At 45.4% G+C, this 14,154-nt stretch overlaps 1 protein-coding gene across 4 annotated transcripts in view; it reads right to left on the bottom strand.

Annotated features, from left to right (window-relative positions):
• LOC149301708 (polycomb protein SCMH1-like) overlaps positions 1 to 10,392 on the bottom strand; it is an 83,695-nt gene extending 73,303 nt beyond the window's left edge. Inside the window, exon 1 of one of the 4 annotated variants that reach the window (XM_089482862.1) lies at positions 9,988 to 10,392. The gene's annotated coding sequence lies outside the window, so the exon portion shown is untranslated. Of the gene's footprint in view, positions 1 to 8,625; positions 8,703 to 9,987 lie in introns of those variants that run through there. The other 3 variants (XM_089482864.1, XM_089482863.1, XM_089482866.1) reach the window with 3 other exon arrangements.
• Between the last annotated feature and the right edge of the window lie 3,762 nt (positions 10,393 to 14,154).

The following is a 14,154-nucleotide window of genomic DNA, read 5'->3' as shown; positions in this document are numbered from 1 at the left end:
ATATAAATCTAAAACTACATACATGCTACAAACAAAACAATCAAACTATTACCATGACAAAACATAAAAACTAATCTAACAACTTAACATATGCCCTGATGACTTCCTCTTCCCCAAACAGTGGTTACAACACCCAATGTTCTATACACCTTCTAAACAATGTACAGTGGGCCCTTCATATACACGGATTTCTTATACATGGATTCAAGCATCCACGGTTTGAAAATGTTCCAAAAAAGTATAAATTTGAAATATCAAGCCTTGATTTTCCATTTTTTACAAGGGACACCTTTTTGCTATGTCATTATATTTAATGGGACTTGAGCATACACAGATTTTCTGGTCCACGGATGGGGGATCTTGGAACCAAACCCCAGAGGATAATAACAAGGGCCCACTGTACATACATACCTTTTGCTTCTACTATATAAATTATCTTAACTCATCTTATAAAACCTAAAATCAATATATATATATATATATATATATATATCCCCAGTGTGATTGAAAAATAAATAAATAAATATTTTCAGTCTATTATTATTATTATTATTATTATCATCATCAAGGATTTCTCCCTGATCAAAACTGTCAATTTACTCATTTCAAAAAGTTCCACCGTCTTTATGAGCCAATCCTGTTCTGTTGGAAAATCAGCTTCCTTCCATCTCTGAGCATGAACAATTCATGTCATCGTTTTCATATAATGCAAAGTCCTTCCATATCTCTTCTCCATTTGGACATTCCAAGTTTTAAAAAAAGTCTCTGCTTTCAGATGTATTTTAATTTTTAAAATGTCCTCCACCATTTTTTGAATCAAAGAATATATTTCTGTGCTGTCACATATGAAAAATCTCCAACCTTATGTTTAGATTTCTATTAATTTGAATTGTTTTTAAACATTTCAGATAATTGGGTGTGAAATACCATCTACTCAGGGTGAATTTCAAACTTTTTACTGAGATTTTTCCCCATTAAAGGTGTAAGAAAACCACAGAAGGGAATTTAGAAACTTAAAAAAAGAGAGGCGATGAGACGTATGCACAACTAGGATGTTGGCTGGATTACTTACTAAAGAGTTGGATTAATGGTTCTAAAGTCAATTTTAAGGTAGAATTACAAAATTTAATGGGCTTAGAACAATTTTATAATACACTGGAACCACGCCTTACGCGGGGGATCCGTTCTGGACCCCCCTGCGTAAGGCGAATTCCGCCTATGCTCAAGCCCATTCAAGTGAATGGGGCTTGTGCGCGTGGTGGCACGCTTGCGCCATGGGTGCACACCCCATTCATTTGGGGCGTGCTACCCCTTGCGCCCTGCGCACTCCTGCGTGGCTCGAACACATATGCTCAAGCCGCATATAGCATACCCATGTATAACGCAGGCGCACTTGATTACTTCTCAGGAATATAAATGGTTAGTGCAAAACAGACAGCCACGAACAGCCACTGAGGCAGCCCAGATGACGGATAATTTGGTTTTAATAAGAGAAGAAGGTGGGAAAAAGGGATCAAAACTTGGGGTAAAACCTCATTATGGATGATGGATAATTTAGTTTTAATAAGATAAAAATGTGTTGTGTATTGGGCTGGAATGACAGTAAATACAGATCTACAAAGTATCTTAAACACATCCTTAACGACTGAAAGGTGTAATGGTAATGCATATATAAGATAAAGTAAGTATTCAGAAAATGTGTAAAATGTTTTAAAGTTATGGTATGTAATACGATGACCCCTTTATCATAGTGATGGTAAGTATTTGAAACAGGTAAATATTTAGAATTTGGGGTTAATAGTGTGTAACACTTCCTTGCTCATTGCTCCATACAAACCCAAGAGAGGCTTGTATGGATCAATGGGTTTTCTTTAAGGGGAGGAGATGTGTGGAGATAAGGCAGATTTGAGCAAGCAGAGGGAAGCCCTGGCAATTTCCAGTCAGGATGAGTCAAGCACCAGCCAATATGCGTGGAGTTAGGAGTAGGTATTAATAGAGTGGGAGGAAGGATGGAGGTTTGTTGTTGATGTTGGTGTTGTTAGTTAGTTGGTTAGGGCCTTCGTTCAGGACATAACTCAAAATGAGAGTTGCTCTTTTAGTACAATCCTAGTGAGGCGCTGAAGAGCTTGAGAGGCTAAATTATACTGTAGAGAAAGGCAGTTAACAGTTTTTTAAAAACCCAAGAGAAGACCAAAGAGCGTCCTGGTGTTGCCCAAACTGCCTTTTTCTGAAGTTTGGCGTGTGTGGCATTCCAGATGTACCCGATAGATGAACCCAGTGCCACCTGGGTGACGACAGTCAGGTCACACCTAGGTAGGCTTAATTTGCTACCAACAAACTGGGACAAAACAGAAAAAAATGTAAGGCAAAATGCAAGGCAAAATGTAGGACAAGTGCAGGACAAATGTGCCCAAAATGTAGAACATTCAAGAAAAATGGAGGACACAACCAACTAAAGCCAAAAACATTAATATTTTTTTTAAAAATATATATACAAAACCTTCTTTACAAAAAACCTATCAGAATGGAGGAGATTCTGAGAGTCTTCCTGGACAGAAGGCACACAACAAAAAACATAATAAAACACATCTCAGGAAGTACAATTCAAAGATATTGGCCTGTTACAGACTGCCAAAATAAAGCTGCTTCGGGTCTCTTTGGAGGTATGCTGTTTAAATGATGGGTATGGGTCCTAAGAATCCGGAAGCTGCACCAAAGCTGCACTCCAGTGCTTAGGAATGGAGTGTGGCTTTGGCGCAACCTCCAGACTCTTAGGACCCATGCATCATTTAAATAGCTTACCTCCAAAGAGACCCAAAGCAGCTTTATTTTGGCAGTCTTTAACAGGCCATAGAGATCTTGTTGTACCTGTGAGACTAAATGCACCTGAGGAAGCAGACTTTAATCTAGTCTTGAGTTTAGTCATGCTGCCAACGTCTTGCTGCGGCGGCCTCCCTCTGTCTCCTTGGCTGGGCCCCATGGGGCTCTGCCGCCTCTGGAGGAGGCCTTGCTGTGGCAGCCTCCTTCTGGAAGGCTCAGCCGGCCGGCTCAGGCCCTGTGCAGCTCCACCACTGCTGGCAAACTACCACACTGGTGCCATAAGTGCCATAAATCTGCAACTACTACAGCACTGATGGTAAGCCTACACACTTGGTATCTGATGTGAAGGAGTCTTTCCTCCCTGGCTCAGCAAACCAGAGGTAAAAATATTCTTGGAGCACAGCTATTTACAATGTACAAGTGGCTATAACTCAATTATTTTGGATTTGGTTTGCCATATTCCTGTCCAAAAGGTTCAGCTGTTGTTGAATTTGCAATGTCTTCTTGACATCACTCTTCCTCCGACTGTGATCAGCTGACAGGGGAAGGAACACTTCCACTGCAGTGGGAAAGGGTGATTCCCCCCCCCCTTCCTAACTCACGGCCCGAATCCCCCTCATCACTCCCCTGGATGGCTGTACATAAGGAAGAACCCATACTGAGCTATGCACAAGTGAAACCCTTTAGCAAGCATTACATCTAATCTGACTGGTACTTAGTACCACTGATTTCAGCACATGTTCAATTTTTTAAAAAGGGGGTGGGGAGTGTGTTAAAACAGATATCAACCATTAGCAACCTCTTGAGATTTTCAGCACTCATTCAAAGAACACACAGCTTTCCCAGACACATGAACAAAAGAACATAAAAAGAGCCCTCCAGCATATGACAGACCAATCTAGTGGAGTCTGCTTCTTCCACACAGCGGCTGGCCAAGTGCTTTGGGAAAATCTTCAAGTCTGACACGGAGACCAGGTCCTCCTAGCCTCCCTTGCTGATGCAGCCCAGTAACCTTTGGGATACTGTCTCTGGATCTGGAGACTTTGTTTAGCTATCATAGCTGACATACGTAAAATTAAACCCAATTATTACTCCCAAAAGAGTATAACACTGAATCAATAAGAACTTGGTAAGTTCTTCTATAAGTTCTTGCTTCTGTAAATTTTATTGATTCACTGGGTCTACTCAAATTGACACTAAAATTTGCTCTCATTAGCAATTCCCAACCTGGGGTACACATACCCCCCAGAGTATAAACCAGGACATTTAGGGGTACACACACACACACACACAACAGCAGAAGAAGCCACAAACATCAACAGCGTAAGAAAAGATACGATAACAGAGGACCACTCCCAGCAGAAAGGAAGCCTGCCTACTGCCCAGAGCTTCTCCCCATCACCTTCCCCTCTGCTGAAGCTTCCATCTTGTGGCAAGGCAATCTTCTCACCTCTCTCATTCCTCCTCCCAATGAAAAATGAGCAGCAGATGCTCCTCAACAAGTGAGTTTTTCTAGATCTTCCCTACATTGGCTCTCTTTGTCATTGTATATGGTTCAGGGGTTGAGAACAAAACAGTGGCCAACAACTGGAAACATTCAACAGCCATCCTAATTCACAAAAAAGGAGACACAGAAGACTGCAGCAACTATAGGACCATAGCAGTAATTTCTCATGCAGGCAAAATTATGCTTAAAATCCGGCAACACAGACTCCAACCATTGTACATGGAGAGAGAAATCCCAGAGGTACAAGTGGGGTTCAGGAAATGAAGAGGTACTAGAGACCAGATTGCAAACCTACGATGGCTAATGGAGTGTACCAAAGAATCCAAAAGAAGATGATCATGTCTTTTATAGACTATAGCAAAGCCTTCAATTGCATAGATCATGAAACGCTATGGAACACCCTTAAAGACATGGGAGTGCCATCACATCTGGAGAAACCAAATGATTACCAATTGGCAAAAGGGTCAGTCAAGGCTGCATCTTATCTTTTCAACTTATACACAGAAAGTATCATACAAAGAGAAGTATCATACTGTGGACAAGGAAACTGAAAGCAAAGGGAGTTCAAGATGGATGGGAGTTTCTTAAAAGTGAGAAACTAAAGGCACAAGCTAAAACTGTTCCAATAAAAAGGTAAATTGGGAGGTGTCTAAAGAAACCATAACAGTTAATCACTGAGCCACAAAGGCACCTGACACTGGCAATAATCTTTGAGAATTCTTGTAGAACAGGAGAAATTCCACAGAATAGTGGAGGGTAAATGCTGTTCCCAAAAGAAAGAAAGAGGACCCAAATAATTATCACCCAGTCAGCCTGACATCGACACCCAGAAAGATCCTACAGCAGATAACTGGACTAGGCAATTGGACAGGATGGCTCTTGTGCTCTCTTCCAACTCTATGATTCTATGAATTAAACAGTTTGTAATTACTTAGAAAACAATGCTGTCATCACTAAGACTCAATGCAGGTTTTCCAAAAACAAATCATGCCAGACTAATTGGATCTCTTTTTTTTTCAATAGAGTTACAGATGAAGGGAATGATGTCACAGATTACAGGAATGCTGCGGATGTAGCATATACTGTACTGATTTCAGTAAGACATCTGACAAAGTGCCCCATGATATTCTTGCAAAGAAGCTAATAAAATATACAAATATACCCTAGACTGGACAGATTCCAGGTGAGGCCTGATCATAGCAAAGGTCAGTCAGGTGGATCTGTAACTGGCTCACCAAAGGGTGCTCACTGGTGGCTTCTCTTCATTCTGGACAGAGGTGACTACTGGAGTGCCACAGGGTCCTGTGCTATTCAACATCTTTCTCAATGATTTGGATGCAGGAATAGAGAGCATGGTGATTAAATTTACAGATGATAAATTTGTTAATTCACCACAGGACAGGACTGAAATTCAAAATGACCCTGACAGATTAGAGGGCTGGGCTAAAGCTAGCAAGATGAATTTCAACAGGAGCAAATGTAAGGTACCACACCTAGGCAGAACAAATGAAATGCACAGATCTAGGATGAGAGATAGCAACCTAGACAAAAGTTCACCTGAAAAGGATCTAGGAGTCTTAGTAGACCATGATTTTAATTAATTTAATTAATGCTGCATTTCACTCAAAAAGGGACCCAAGGCGAACATTTTGTACATCCTGGAGACGTATTTTATGCCCGTTTGTAACAGGCCTATTTGATTCACTGCTCAGTTGTTGCTTCCTTTGCACCCTGTGGGTCCCTTGGAACAGCAACTGAGCAGGGGGCTGAGTAGTGACCGAGAAGCCTCTTGCCCATGCCAGACTTGTAGCGAAGGCCAGTGTGGACAAGAAGCCTCTTGTTTGCTGCTCAGCCAGCTACTCAGTTGCTGTTCCCAGGAGACCAGGTGCAAAGGAGAAGCTTCTCCTCAGAGAGAAGGGACTCTGTAGGGGGTTTACAGAGGCCTCATGCTCTGGACTGGAGACTGGTGTGGACTGGGAAAGGGAGAGATTTTAACTACAGGAGCCACTCCAAGACAAAAGACTCCTTCCAATAATGGAGCACAGTTACTCCTTCCCCAGAGACTATTATTATTATTATTATTATTATTATTATTATTTGCATTTGAACCCCCCTCTTTAGAAATGCTGCCAGAGCAGAAGACATATCTTTCCCGCACAGCTTCAAGTGTCCAGTCACCCACAAACACATGTTTCTTTTGCGACTTCTGGACTCTTAGGACGCATGCATCATTGAAACATTATACCTCCACTGTGACTCGAAGCAGCTTTATTTTGGCTGTCTGTAACAGGCCTATGGTTCATATATGAAGACAGCATGAGAGAGGTACTGCAGCGAGTGGTGGCTTCTCAACTCCAGGGGTTCCTGAATGAGATGGATTATCTAGATCCATGCCAATCTGGTTTCAGACCTATTTATGGGACAGAAACAACTTTGGCTGCCTTGTGGATGACCTACACAGAGAACTGGATAGAGGAAATGTGTCCCTGGTTTTGCTGGACCTCTCAGTGGCTTTTGATGCCATCAATCATGGTAGCCTTCTGAGTCACCTCTCTTGGATGGGGCTTGGAGGTACTGTTTTACAGTAGCTCCATTCTTTGAGGGGTACTCACAGAAGATGGAGCTGGGGGATTCCTGACGACTCCTTGGCCATTGGCCTGTAGGGACCCTCAAGGTAGTCCCTTGACATGAATGTCTAGTCATAACCAACTGTAGGGGGCAGTGCTCATCTCCGCTACTTTGCCAAAACGCCAGCATTGTCTGAGGACTGCTCTGGGGGTCATGTGGCCAGCATGACTGCACCGAATGCTCTCACCTTCCCACTGAGCAGTGGTACCTATCTATCTACTTGCATTTCCATGCTTTCGAACTGCTAGGCTGGCAGAAGCTGGGACTTGTGACAGGAGCTCACTCCATCATGCGGCACTTGGGCCACAAACTGCCAACCTTCTGATCATCAGAACTAGCGTCTTAAACACTAAGTCATCGCATCCTTTTATTTATTTACTTTATTGCTGATGTGTTATTGGCACAACTCTGTAACATACAGTGGACCCTTGTTATCCGCTGGGGTTTGGTTGCAAGATCCCCCGTGGATAACAAAATCCGTGGATGCTCAAGTCCCATTAAATATCATGACATAGCAAAATGGTGTCCCTTATACAAAATGGAAAATCAAGGTTTGATATTTGAAATTTATACATTATAGGAACATTTTCAAACTGTGGATTCTTGAATCCGTGTATAAAAAATCAGTGTATAAGAAGGGCCAACTGTACTTTTGTGAGCAAAGGATTTGTTGTTGTGTGCCTTCAAGTCTTTTCCAACTTATAGTAACCCTAAGGTGAACCTATCATGGGCCTCAGGTAGACCGTTGTAGGCATTTTAGGAGAACCTAAAACTTGTTTAAGGAAGATTCCTTATCAGTCTGAGAATGCCTTGGTGGTAAAAGGAAAGAGAAAAGGCAAAGAAGAGAAGGAGTTAAGGTTTTAGAAGTCTAGGGCCTGTTACAGACAGCCAAAATAAAGCTGCTTCGAGTCACAGTGGGGGTATAGTGTTTCAATGATGCATGCGTCCTAAGAGTCTAGAAGCCACACCAAAGCCACGCTCCAGTCCTTAGGGCTGGAGCGTGGCTTTGGTGCAACTTCTGGACTCTTAGGATGCATGCATCATTGAAACACCATACCTCCACTGTGACTCGAAGCAGCTTTATTTTGGCTGTCTGTAACAGGCCTAGGAATCCTGTTCCAGCAAATCAAGCCTATTTTATCCAGCATTAGCTAGTCCTATGCTTCCAAGAAGCCATAGAGCAGGACATGAAAGTCATTTTCTTCACCCGATGTTTGGAAATATACAGCCCCTGAACAGAGAATTTCCATCCATCTATCATCGCTAACAACAACTCTTTCAACTCCCTGGAAGAGTGGCTAAAGTGTTGCTCTAGGAAAGGGGAAATCCTGGTTCCTGTTCTCACAGAGCCAAAATCTGGGGACCTTTGGCCAGTCACTCTCTGCCAGCCTGGCCCACCTCACAGGACTGTTGTGCAAATAAAGTGGGGATGAGCAGGAAGAGCTAAGCCTCCTAGAAATCCGAGGAGGTCAAGTATATACATCTGATAAGGAAATATGTATTCATTACGTTATTAATAGCCTGTCTTTCTGCCAATGTGGCTCCACAGACAGCTTACAGTCTAAGATTAAAACAAAATATAATTAAAACAATAGACTTGTCAACAACTATATCCCTTTTAAAGCCTTCTAAATTTGTGATTAGGGCTAAATACCCTAAAGACATCAGACCTGATCTTGGAAGATAAGCAGAGTCAGTCCAGGTTAGTACTTGTATGGGAGTCCGCCAACAAATATCATGTGCTGTAAGCTGTATTTCAAAGGAAGGAAAGGGCAAAACCATGCCTGAACATTCGTTGCCTAAGAAAATCCTATGACTCCTAGAGTTGGAAGAGACCCCCCGAAGGGCCCTGATCCAGTCCAAGCCCCTTCTTCTGCCGTGCAGGAACTCTCCATCAAAGCATCCCCATTGACAGACGATGGCCATCCAGCCTCTGCTTAAAGGCCTCCAAGGAAGGAGGCTCCATTGCACTGTGAGGAAGTGTGTGACCTTGTTGAGCATCTCATCCTGTCGGGAAGTTCAGGGAGTCGCACAAGTCGCCACGCAACTCAAAGGCACACAAACGCGCGCAACGTTGTGAGCGTGGCCGCATTCTGTATCCGCAAATGCTTCGTCCACAGATTCATCCGTGGCTTGCAGATGTTTTTCACAAGTACAAACCCCCAATGATTTTGCCGCTTGACGGATACAAGGGGCACCCTTTGGCTCTGCCACTGCATCCAATGGCATCCGCTGATGCTGGGACCCAGGGGTCCTGGGGGCAAGGGCCCACTGTCCACTTGGTTCCTATGTCCTCCAGGCCTTGCCAAGGGAGCCGGAGGAGAGAAACGGAGGCTCAGGTTTCGCACACGGAGGCTGCGGAAGCAACCCAGCCTGACAGCACTTTAAGGCAACGCTATGGAATTCTGGGAATGGTAGTTTTGATGGGAGGATGGGAGCAAACCAAACTACCGTTCCCAGAACCCACAGCGCTGAGCCATGGCAGGGAAAGCGGTGCCAAATGGGAGGCTGTGCCCAAAGGAAGGAGCCTGACCCGCTTCGGCTGCCACGGTTCACAGTTTGCTGTGGAGCCCCAGCTTTGCCCACAGAGGCCTGAGTTGTGGCAACTGAAGCGGGATCGAACCGGGTTACTTCTGCCGAGCGGACAGCCTCTAAGGCTGAGAAATAACCCACTTTGGCACCGCTGTAACTCTTTTCTGGCCCAGGGCTGCGGGATCCTGGGAGTTGGGGGTATGCTTTGGGCGCAGAACCCCACAGCCTTGAGCCCGAACAGCGTTAAAGCGGTACTAAACCGGGCGATTTCCCCTGTGCGGACGCAGCCTTTTCTGACCAAGCGGCGATGCTCGAGGCCTCCTTCAAGGCGCCATGATGAAAGCAGCAGGCTCTGGTCCCAAGCGGGGGCCAGGCTGGGCTCCTGTGGCCCTGCTTCCCTCCCAAGAGCCTGGGCCTACTGCCTCCGGAGAGAGAGGCCCGGCCTGGCGGCAAGCTCCGCGGCCTTTCCCTGGGCTGCTGCTGCTGCTGCTGCTGCTCACCTGCTCCTCACTCCCGGGATCCCGTTAGGGCCAACGCCTCCGCCATCTTCCGCAGCTGAGGAGGGAGCAGGAGCAGGAGCAGGAGGCGCCTTCCTTTCTCTCGCCTGCTGGGCGCCTTCTCCGCGGCCTTCCTTCCCCTCACAGCCAGCCAGACCCGCCCCGGCCCCTGGTCCCCGGCCCTTCGAGGCCCGCCAAGGCCTCTTATTAATATCGGAGGGCAGCGGCGAAGCGGCGCCTTCCTTCAATCAGAGCGAATGCCTCTCAGAGGGAGGGAAGGGGAGGAGGGCCGCCCGCGTCACCGGCGCTGCCTCTGCTGCCCCTCGCCATCTTGGGCCTCCTCCTCCTCCTCCTCCTCCGTCGGGCCCTGGAGCGGCGGCCTCTTCTTCTTCTTCTTCTTCCCCGGGAGCAGGACGGAGGAGGACGGTGGCCCCTTCCCTCCCCGCCCTTGCTGTGGGTCCGGGCTTCAGCCACCAACCGCAGCCCCCGCTTCCCGCCCCTCCGTCCTCCTGGGCATGGAAAGGCTGGTCAGAGCCAAGGAGAAGGCCCCGAGGGACATGGGGCTTAAAACTAGGCCTAAAAGACGGAGATTTGGTTTAAACAAAGCCTTTCCTCCCCTCCGGCTGGGCTCCCTTCCTCTTGGCTATTCGACAGTGGAACAGTCTCCTTCCTCTTCAAACAGAGGCTGGATGGCCATCGTCTGTCAATGGGGATGCTTGGATGGAGAGTTCCTGCATGGCAGAATTGGACTGGATCAGGGCCCTTTTGGGGTCTCTTCCAACTCTATGATTCTATCTTCATGCTCCTTAGTCATGCTCAGCATGGAGGGCATTTGGGCCTCCCATGCGCCACCTTCAACGCAGGGCCTCCTCTTGTGGTGGCCCCCCCCCCGACCATAACGGCATCCCTTTCTTGCCCCTGAGGCCCTCGGAAGGAAACGTGGCTCCTGATGCTCTCAGGTTGAAAGGAAAGGGCCCCTCAGCCCCCAAAGAGGTTGCGACCCACAATCTGAGCATTTTAAGGAGACCCGGAGGAGCGCCACAATTAAGGAGGAGCGTTGGCGCACTTGGCACCCCGCACCCACCGAGTGAGTGGCGCCACTGCTTCGGAGGGGCGCTTTGCAGTGGGGTCACGGCGACCAGGCATCCTCCTTTCCGAGGACACGTCCTACATTTCAGCCTAAGAGGGATCCCCAAATGCCCTCCATGCTGAGCATGACTAAGGAGCATGAATGCATTACTGCATTTAGCTTTCATTTTGAAATGCTCACTGCGGCGGTGGCTTGTCCTTTGTGGCTATGGCATCTGGTCGTCTTGAGTGCGAGATGGCTGAGTATGAGAGGCCCTTCATCAATCTTTTATATCGATTAAAGAGCTATATGCCCATTTAATGGAGGCCTACTCATCCATATTAAATATTACAGCCTGGTAAAATGGGTTCCCCACCCATTGTCACTGAAACATCCTCAAAAGTGAGGGCTCCCACTGGCACAATGTATACTTAGAGGTGCCCTCCATGGTGGTCATTCCCAAATAATAGCATCGGTTAGATGGCAAGCAGCAGTCACCCAGCATAATGGGAATTTCTGTACTTAGCTCAAAGGGGATCTATAGTATGACTGGGATAACTTCAATCTAGGGATCAACCCAGCCATAGCAAGTCAGGATCGCACAGAAGTTCCAGAGGCACGTTTCAAATAAGAATTACTAAAGGGGGAAATGCAATACACACACTCACATGATCGACACACAAACACACCCAAGAGCTGATGGAATCAAAGGTGAGACGTTGAAAGGAAGTGAGGCTTTGCTACTCGCCTTGACTCCAATCGATGGGAGAACCAGAACTGAGGACCAGAACCAAACGCCGCATAGAATGGGGGGCAACCGGCGTATTGGGGGGCTTAGCTGAGCGTCTGCCAGCTACCAAGCCAAGACTAAGGAACGGATGGTTTGCTACCTGTATATATTCATTGAAAATAGCTTGTGGTGCAGAAACCTGGTGTAAAATGGCTAAATTGCTTTTGGATACTTTCCCCAGGTTGGAAAGAAAGGTGCGAAACCGGATTGAATGTGATGTGACTTGGAGCAAATATCTCGGACAAAAGGGATTATTCCAACCCTTTGTCTGATTATATGATAGTCTCCAGGCCTATGCCTGCCATAATCTCCAGACACAATAGCGTATGCTGGAAAATCCCAATGGTTTCATCCAGGCGGGTGCCCTGCAGCCTCTTCCTTACTAGCGCCTATGTGCAGGAACCCTAGCCTGCCATGGGTCAGGGCACCCACAGTTGGGGCGTTCGTGGGTCACCCACACCAAACTTTATTAGTTTTATATCAAATGATGGGGGGGGGGGTGTCAGCAACTCATCTGAGCCATATAACCAATGCTGGCATATAGCAGAGTATGACTGGCAAATTCAGAAACGTGGTTCACAGCCCTCAGTAGAGATAACAGCAACTGGATGTCTTCCAGGAACTGAAGCAATGCAGGAATCTCCGGAGACTCTCAGCAACTGATGCCAGGCTTCAGCTGATTAATGACCAGACAAGCCAAGTCTCCCGAAGTGCTATCTTTATTTACAGAGTGCTATCCAAATCACCAACGCTATAATACAGATCACACGAATACCAACTCCTACTACAACCCACAAGCAATTACTGGAAGCCCTAAAGGCTATATAGACAGGGATGTAGCTAGGATTTTAGGAAGGGGGGGGGGGGTCTAGACTAAGTGCCACCATTATAATGGGGCTTGGGTGCAGCGGCGCAGCAGCACACACCATTTTTCTAATGGAAGGTGGGGGGGTCCGGACCCCAAGAACCCCCCCTTGGCTACGTCCCTGCTTTAGACCATGTGGTCTCCCAAACTCAGTCACTTCCTGTCCCACAGTGTAAAGTGTCCCACTGTGCCATACAGACAGATGTTTCATCATCCACGCATAGGCGCACACAGGCACCAGGGTGTCCTTGAGCCTATGAGCATCAGCTGTGCTTCATCAGCCTTGTCCTTCTCAGTGCTAGATGCTCGTGGTCACACACACACGTCTAAGCATTTCCAGTGTGCTAACTTTAACCCCTGACGGGGAACGGGGGGCTGATCTTGGGCTTACACAACCTTTACTATTCATAGAAGTAATCTATTAGGATGATCCGTGGGGTCAGTGAGGTTGGCATCACCTGTACAGGTAATTCAGACTTTGACCTCCCCCCCCCCCCCCCATTTAACTCTTCCCATATCGCACCGTAACAAATCGTTAGTTGTGCTTTTTGTACTAATTTCACTCACAAATCACAATTCCCATATTTCACGTAATGTAACGGTAACCCATGTGACATAAACAACTAGCAAAATTAAAATTATAACTTTGAATTACTATATCATACAAACAGCCTCAATCTATTTACATGTACATAGTTCCATGTGGTTAAAGTGAAAATTTGGTAAGATTTTGTGTTTTTAAAGATAATTTTAAAAGGATAAGACATTTTTTAAAAAATAGAATGTAATTTTTTAAAAAAGTTTTAAATAGTAACATCTAAAATCATTTTTTGTTTTTTTTTTTTTCCATAACTTTTTATTGAGTTTTTCCATCTATTACCAACATAACATACTTCAAAATATTCCACATATTCTCTTTGTTTTTACATTCTAACAGTGCTTTATACCAACAAACTTTAAGATTTTTGTTGCCCCACTTCCCTTCCCCAAATTTCTAGAATTGAACTTAATCATTATAACACAGAGCAGTTCTTGTGACACTTCTATGAATACCGTACTATATCATTACCTTCCTCCCACCCTTAACTTATGTTACAGTAGACTAATTGTTATTGTATTTCCTTCTGTTCGTTGTGACTTTATCAACTCAAAAGCTTAAAGGTATCTCCTTCAGCTTGAAACATTCTTTCTTGTTACTTTACTACTCCAAGTTCCTTCTTAGCTTTCCTATTTTCTGGTCTTGTTTACATATTTCTTATACGAGATTTAACATTTAAGCTTATAAATCTAAGTAAACAAGGCCTATTTTATCAATTATATTTTATGTCATATAATTTCCTCAATATTTGAAGCCCAGTTTACAACATTACCCCACGTCTTTTTCAGATGTTTCATTACCTTTTCCCAACATGCTCTCCATTTATCATTATTTTCCTCTTGTAATTT

Source organism: Sceloporus occidentalis, unplaced genomic scaffold (assembly GCF_023333645.1).
Source record: "Sceloporus occidentalis isolate IW3139 unplaced genomic scaffold, rSceOcc1.0.p SCAF_20, whole genome shotgun sequence".
In the NCBI taxonomy this organism is placed as follows: domain Eukaryota; kingdom Metazoa; phylum Chordata; class Lepidosauria; order Squamata; family Phrynosomatidae; genus Sceloporus; species Sceloporus occidentalis.
Note: the sequence above shows the minus strand (reverse complement) of the source record. Positions and strands in the feature narration are given on the sequence as shown.